Source organism: Littorina saxatilis, linkage group LG2 (assembly GCF_037325665.1).
Source record: "Littorina saxatilis isolate snail1 linkage group LG2, US_GU_Lsax_2.0, whole genome shotgun sequence".
NCBI lineage: Eukaryota > Metazoa > Mollusca > Gastropoda > Littorinimorpha > Littorinidae > Littorina > Littorina saxatilis.
Window position 1 is genome coordinate 95191036 of NC_090246.1, and position 8147 is coordinate 95199182.

Sequence of the window (8147 nt, forward strand, 5' to 3'; positions counted from 1 at the left end):
AAAGACCGACAACGGAGGAAAAGAACAAGAAGATACTAGATCTAACGCCGTTGCGACGACCTGCTCACACAACTGTTTGTGAAACTCACCACGCTTGCTTCTAGCCGGAGGTAGCGTGAACCAACCTCACGAGTTATCTTTTCCTGAATAGTTCCGTATTCTCTCCCATGTTGTACTCAAATTGCCTGCTTTTAGTACCGTCGTTCCGGCTGGATTTTCTCTTTTCTGATGGCTCGGATGTGATGTAGGAACATGATTATTTATAGTTAAGAGTTTCCGCCGGGGTAGCACCATATTTCCGAGCCAAAACGAAAGTAATTTGATGGAGAAAAACGTAAATACAAAGTGAATAATAGTTTTAAGGCTATTTACAGAGCGCGCAGCCCTTAATGACTGTTTTTTTTAAATACTTCGACATATTTTCTCTAAGATAAGATATAAATCCAGCCATAACATTTAGCAGAACATATTGAAAAACAGCTGGGAAAGACTTCCCCCTATCGAAATTTGCGATCCAAGGGCGGGCAACTCTGCCGGTGTTTACCGCCATTTTGATTTCTGACGTCAGTTCACGGCGTTGTTGGCAACGAAGCAGTTTTACTTTTCGTCTTCTCAACAAGTAAGTAATGTCTTTGCCTATATATGATATATACATTTGAAGTCAATGAATTTAAAAAAACTGAATGTTTTAAGGGAATGTTTGCAAGCATTTATGAAGCCTTGAAGTTGAAGGATTCATCCGCAAAATTGAAACAAACCGAAACTTGTGTTGACTGTCGAGTGTCGTGACTTCACTTCGACACTTGTCCCTCGACCCCAGTTCTGATTTATAATTTCAACCATCACAATGAAATCACTCGAATGTCGGATGGTTAGATTGTTTGAAAACACTTCAATAACTGAGGTACATTGCAGTCACATGTATTTTTGTTAATATTGCAGATCATATTCTGTCCGTGTTCCGTTAAGGTGTTTGACATGTCCGATACTGACTCCTCCCAGTCCTCCTGGTCGGACAGAATTCCACCCTCGCTTGTGGATTCACTTGCTGAAGTATGACATTGTTTCTTTAAAACTAAGTTTGTTTGTTCGTTCATGGGCTGAAACTCCCACGCTTTTATGTGTATGACCGTTTTTACCCTGCCATTTACTATTTAGGCAGCCATACGCCGCTTTCGGAGGAAGCATGCTGGGTATTTTCGTGTTTCTATAACCCACCGAACTCTGACATGGATTACAGGATCTTGTGCTTGCGTGTACACACGGGGGTGTTCGGAAACCGAGGAAAGTCTGCACACAAAGTTGACTCTGAGAAATAAATCTCTCGCTGAACGTGGGGACGAACTCACGCTGACAGCGGCCAACTGGATACAAATCCAGCGCGCTACCGACTGAGCTACATCCCCGCCACAAACTAAGTTATAATGAACATTTAAAAGCTACGTATGAAATACGAGTGAATTTAAGTTCAAGTTGTTAAACAGGGCCATAATGGTGAACTTTTATTTATGTCAGAATCTTTAACTTGATGAAGGAGGACAGCTATGATGAAAGAAGAAGATGGCTGAGTGTAATCCCAAGTCAAGATAACATTTCAAGCTACTTTATTTTAATTTAGTTACCCAGGGAATTCTAGCTGATTCCAACAGGTTGTAAAACTAATGATCATGCATAGCAATGACACAGCTTCATTTCAGGGCAAACAGTCTAAATCATGTGGTTATAATTATGTTCAGAGCCTGTTTTCCAGTACTGACGAGGAGCCTGAAAGTGAAGCAGAATCAGTTATAAATTATGAGTGAGTATATAATATACATGTAACCTTTTAACTTAGATTATGATTTTAATGTTTTATTTATTTTTCACGGAGTTTGCAGGTTGAAGCACATGCCACACTACGTGAATGTAGATTTCTGTCACAGTTTACAAATAACAAATAAACTAGTTCTAAGCACAATATACTTCATAAAGTGCAAGGTTACAATGACAGTAATAAACAATTTAATTGGCCGTCACAAGCAATTGTGGCAGTATAATTTTTGAATTTCCACAGGTGGTGATTTTTTTTTTATCAGTTGCACCTCTTGTTTCCAATCATAAACAACTTTCAACAAGACATATATATATATTCAATCTTTTCAGAGAGTTACTGTGCCGCTGTGGTGAACCATTTAATCATCAGTGGGCCCCAACTGATGCTTGTGACTGTGACAGTGACACATCAATCACTCCTGTAGTTGTAAGATGATCCATTTGTTTGTTTTCTTTTCTACATGTTTTCAATTTTATCGGGCTGGGTGTGGCACAGTATTTTTGTTTGAGTGTTTTTTCTTGAAAATCCTGTGTTACAAAATGTTGATGGTTTCGGTAACAAATTATTTAATGGTTTTCCAACCATTTTAATTTTTATTTTCATGCTTCATGTAAATTGTAATTATCTTCTTTTATTCTTTCTTCATATGACATGGTTTAGTTGTTCAACGTAATTATTCCTGACTTTCTTTCTTTATTTGGTGTTTAACGTCGTTTTCAACCATTCAAGGTTATATCGCGACGGGGAAAGGGGGGAGATGGGATAGGGGAAAGGGGGGATATGGGATAGAGCCACTTGTCAATTGTTTCTTGTTCACAAAAGCACTAATCAAACAATTGCTCCAGGGGCTTGCGACGTAGTAAAATATATGACCTTACTGGGATAAAGCAAGTTTCCAGTACAAAGGACTTAACATTTCTTACCTACTGCTGGACTAAAATCTTTACAAACATTGACTATATTATATACAAGAAACACTTAACAAGGGTAAAAGGAGAAACAGAATCTGTTAGTCGCCTCTTACGACATGCTGGGGAGCATCGGGTAAATTCTTTCTCGTCCCAACCAATATGGGACTCCCCCTAACCCGCCTGCCTTGGCTTCCTGCGTTGGCTTCATATATGTATTGTTATTGATGTAACTGTGTAAGTGTAGGAATAGGAAAGGAAATTGTGTATAATTATTACAATTTTTTTTCAGAACCTTGATGTTGATTCCGAGCGAGTCTGGAGCGAGTCACTGCAGACCCCAGAGTTTTTGAGACATGATGTAGGTTACAACTAACATTCTTATATATACTTAAACAATTTGTATATAGACTAATAAAGGCATTCTGAATGTCACTGCTTCCTCACCAACTCCAAGTCATTGATATATGTACAAATCGATGTCAACGGTATATAACCTACATAGACAGTGAAAACTGGAATACAACATGTACATCATCAAGATATATGTTTTTGTTGTTGTTGTTATTACTTTTGACGTTATAATTTTGATTGAAAGAGCAAGCATAGTTATTTTTCATTAGTAACTTTTGTTTGGCTTGCAGTGTTAATGCCTCTATTAAATGTCATCGCTTATCGCTTTATGTTTATGCTTGTGATCTTCTGCTTTCAGGCTAGCACCGGTACATTGACTCAAACTCAAAGTGATCATCTTGCTTCCTCCAGCACGGTATGTACTCAACTTAATTAAGCGGTTGACATTGAATAGTAATAATAATAACAAAAATAGATAAAAAAAACTAAGTGCCCATCAAAAGACCTCAAAAATATAAATAGAAGTTCATAATTACTTTTTGATTGTAATCACCATTTCATTCCATGTATACAAATAGTGTTTTAATATTTGTTTCCAATAAATCATTGTACAGAATCCTCGTGAGCTGGGAGGTAAGTACTCAAACTGTTAACACTGTGAAACATGTTGGGACTCAAATGATGAACCAGTAATGTATCTCCCAGCATATCCTTGTCTTCTTCTTCTTCAATTTTCGGACCGCCTTAATTTTGAAGATATTTTGTGAACAATCATCCAAGTGAAATGTACAAATTACACTTATTTTTTCGCCTGAGAGACACTGTGTAAATTTTTCTTCATAATCATCAAAATGGATGCCGCAAAACACAGGCTGTCAACATCATTAAACATAGGTTTCTCATCACCGTTTAGCAATGCTGAGGTGTTGGACATTTGTGGAAAATTATCAAAAATTTCAGATAAATCCATAGCTTCTATAACTGATTTTGCAACTGCTCTTGGACTGAACAGAAATGTGCTGTCTATGCGTGTTAGTTCTCTACAAAGAAAAGTGAGACCTTTAATGGGGGAAGCAAGAAAAGTTACACTTCGGGCCTTATTTAATGTCCTGGAGCCATCATCAACAGCAGGAATTAGTTCAACAACAGTTTCAACTACTTTTTGGCAAACTGTAGAACAAACCAAAGAATCGGTTTTGAACAGTAGTCTTGAAGAAGAACGGGACACAAACTGTAGTTTAATTTCCCAAAACACGGCTCTAAAAGAAACTATCAAAAATAAGAAGCAAGAAAAGAAATTGTTGAAACGAAAACACTGTCGGCTTCTAACTAGGATGCAAAAGTATAAGGAAAATACGTCACAAACAATTCAACAAATCAATGACCTGTTGTCAAAAGAATCAAAAGAAAAGCAAAGCTTGTTGAAAAAAGTCAAAGAACTCAAGAAGAAAAATAATGCATTGGAAGAGAAGGAAGTTGCTTTCAAGTCAAAACATGAAAACCTGTTGAAGGTTTGTGAAAAGATGGTGTTAAAAAGTGAGAAAATACCTGATGTTTGTGAGGAAGAAAAGAAAAAGGAAGATACAATAAATAACCTGAAAGAAAGTATAGTCTACTTACAAAGCTTGCTTCAAGATGAAGCCAACACTGTTATTGAGACAACAAAAGAAGATGGATACACATATAACACTGATACAGTGTTGTGTGTGATGGAGCTACTGGAAAAAGGTGTGGGAGTCCACAACGTTTCTGACGTCATGTCTACTGTTTCTCAGCTGTGTGGAAAGACTCTGTCAAAGCTACCCTCCGTTACCTCTATCAATCGGATGGCAGATCGCCGCGGGAGTCTGACCAGGCAGCAGATTGCTGATGTGCTGACAGAGGAGTCTGACACAACACTTTTGTCTGATGAAACAAGAAAGAGAGGGGACACATTTGAAGTCTTTGTTGTCAGAGGCGGCGAAAAGGAGATTGTTGTTGGTTTAAGAGACATGATTGACAAGAGCGCGGACAGCTGCTTGAGTACATTTAGAAACATATTAGATGACATAGAAGAATCAACGTCTACAAATGCAGGTCACACAATACTGACAAACCTGAAAAATACAATGTCTGACAGAGCGGCTTCTGAAAAAAAGTTCCACCGGCTGTTGCACGATTACAGGGAGGAGGTTCTACCGGAAATGCGTGACAACTGGGAACAGCTTTCAGACAAAGAGAAAGAAAATCTGGCGCAAATGAACAACTTCTATTGTGGCCTACACCTGCTTGTCAACTTTGCAGAAATCAGCAACAAAGTCATCAAAACCTTTGAGGCATCAAGGAAAGCTGCTGATCCAGCTGATGGTGACAGTTCAAAGAGAGATGAAAGTGGTGGTGTGCGTGTTGTGCGTCAGACTTCGAAATGCTTGGCCAGAGGAGCAGATGAAAAAAGCGGTTGTTTTTCTCAGTTTAAAACTTTTTTGCTGATGAGAGAGGACAAGGATGGAGAGGAGAGCATGAACAGAAAGAAACTGACAACCCTGCTTGTTCCATTTCGAGGAAACAGATTTAATATTGTGTTTTTTAACGCAGAAGTTGTTTTCTACCTTCATGAAGAAATCAAGGAATTTTTCAGCAGTGCACACTCGCCATCAAACAACCTCCAGCGAGCAGTTTTTGAAGATCTTCAAATTGAACTGAACCTGGCCATCATCAAAGCACTTGGCATCTGCTCCAAGGTGGTTACAGGTCCTTTTTGGAGAGCTCTGGAAGAAAAGGGAACAACGCTTCAAGAGGCAAATGTTGTTTATGCTCAACTCCATGATTTTCTTCGCGAAGCCCGGGATGATGCCACTGATGTGACGCGGGGTGAACTTGCACCATTCCCCTTGTTAGTCAACAGAGATGCCGTTCACAAGCGTCATATGTCAGAGGATCCCTTTGACAACATTGTTTGTACGGTGCTCCAAGTGATCTTCCGAGCTTGGCTGGACCTCCTCATCAAGGCTGCAGGGGACCACTTACCTGGGGGACGCCACTCAGTTGTGGATGAACGTTTGGCTTCAGAAACGGCATCAGTACCTCGACACAACAAGACTCCCGAACGCGTATTTGGGATGCTAGATGCGCTCATTAAGTTCCGGCCTGTGGCATCTACACTCTGCAATGAAAACTTCGTGATGTTCGCTCTCAACAAAACCAGGGAGTGGTTGGACTCGTTGCCCCCTGAAAAGCTGAACGCATACATGGATATATCCAGACCAGAAGGTAGATCAATCAGAGAAAAATACCAACAGCGCCTGAAGGAGATTGAAGAAAAAAGAAAGCAGTCTCTACACCAAAAAGTACTTGCAAAAGAAAAAAAAGAGCAGAATCGAACTGCAGAAAGACTGACAATTGTGGACAACATGTTGTTCTACGGGCTGTGTCAACACCCTCAACAAGTAGACACAATGCTTTCCTCCATTTCCACCAAGAAGGAAAAGATCAAAGCTCTAAAAACACAGGTGACATTTCGCAAAACAATATTGCAACAGCAGGCAGATAAACACTTGTTCGCGTTCAGTGTCCAAGGCAAGCAGCTAAACGTGAAGGACCTTTCAGCCAATGTGAAAACTTTGATCTGCCAGTGCTTGCAAGACGCGCAGCCATCTGTCTCGCCGTTTGTAGGAAAGTGGGTCCGCCATTTCCAAATCAAAGATGGAAAGCGAACACCCTTTCGTGGCAGGGTTATTTCCTCCGTCCCAGGATATCCCAAGTGGCACAATGTTGTGTATCAGCATGATCCTGCTGTTTATGCGTATAAACTACAAGAGGACTTTGAGGCTGGTGATCTGCATGTATTGGAAGGTATCATTGAATTGATTCTCAAAATGATTGAATTAATTCCTGCTATCAAGAGTTGATATTTTGAAACATAATTGCATGCTTTATTGCATGCTTTATGCTTTAAAATGCATCTTCAGTTATTTCTACAGTGGTCACCGCTGAATAATGTCATTTCAAGACATAGAAAATGTGGTCTTGTTATGCTACATATACTACATGACTTTATATGCATGTATAGTCAAAATGTGGCTGGTCCAAGAAGTTTGGCATTATCTAGCGGTGCAACTGTCTTTGATCTGCATTAGCAATGAAACTCAGAATAAAATTTGTCTTGCATGGGAATGGTCAGCGGATTCGCTGATTTCAAAGTTTGTTTTTCTTTTATCCTTTAGCAAAAAGGATTTGGTCAATGACGTTGATGAATGAAAAGTAACATATTTAGTGAAAAACAATTATCCTAAGAAACTTAAATGTTTAGCGGAAAACAATCCTAAGAAAAAAAAATTGGAATTTTTTATATTCCACAATTCCCATGCACTTTAAAAGAGCATGCCAAAATCAAGCAGTGATTTTGCATCTTTATTTTGCTATTTTCTTCTGGTTATTTGTATTATATACCCCCCGCGGGAGTCCCATATTGGTTGGGACGAGAAAGAATTTACCCGATGCTACCCAGCATGTCGTAAGAGGCAACTAACGGATTCTGTTTCTCCTTTTACCCTTGTTAAGTGTTTCTTGTATAGAATATAGTCAATGTTTGTAAAGATTTTAGTCAAGCAGTATGTAAGAAATGTTAAGTCCTTTGTACTGGAAACTTGCATTCTCCCAGTAAGGTCATATATTGTACTACGTTGCAAGCCCCTGGAGCAATTTTTTGATTAGTGCTTTTGTGAACAAGAAACAATTAACAAGTGGCTCTATCCCATCTCCCCCCTTTCCCCTATCCCATCAACCTTGAATGGTTGAAAACAACGTTAAACACCAAATAAAGAAAGAAAGAAAAGAAAGTTGTATTATATTGTGTATTACAGTACACTACATTTGGTTGTGCACGTTAAAGATCCCACGATTGACAAAAGGGTCTTTCCTTGGAAAAATGTATAGACATAGATAAAAATGTCCACCAAAATGTGACTTGGAATAATGGGCCATGAAAAGTAAATACTCGCCGTAATGGCTTCAGATTTACTGGCCAATGTTAATGCGTGATATATTGTGTAAAAAATTCTATCTCACACGGCATACGCGCTTTGAACTTCTAA

The 8147-nt window shown here is 39.0% G+C and overlaps 1 long non-coding RNA gene across 1 annotated transcript; it reads left to right on the plus strand.

Moving 5' to 3' along the window:
• Nucleotides 1-438: 438 nt before the first annotated feature.
• Nucleotides 439-3491, plus strand: LOC138956912 (uncharacterized). Its single transcript, XR_011452868.1, has 3 exons — nt 439-2239; nt 3014-3082; nt 3434-3491. It is a non-coding gene; the product is annotated as an uncharacterized lncRNA (long non-coding RNA).
• The last annotated feature ends 4656 nt before the right edge of the window (nt 3492-8147 follow it).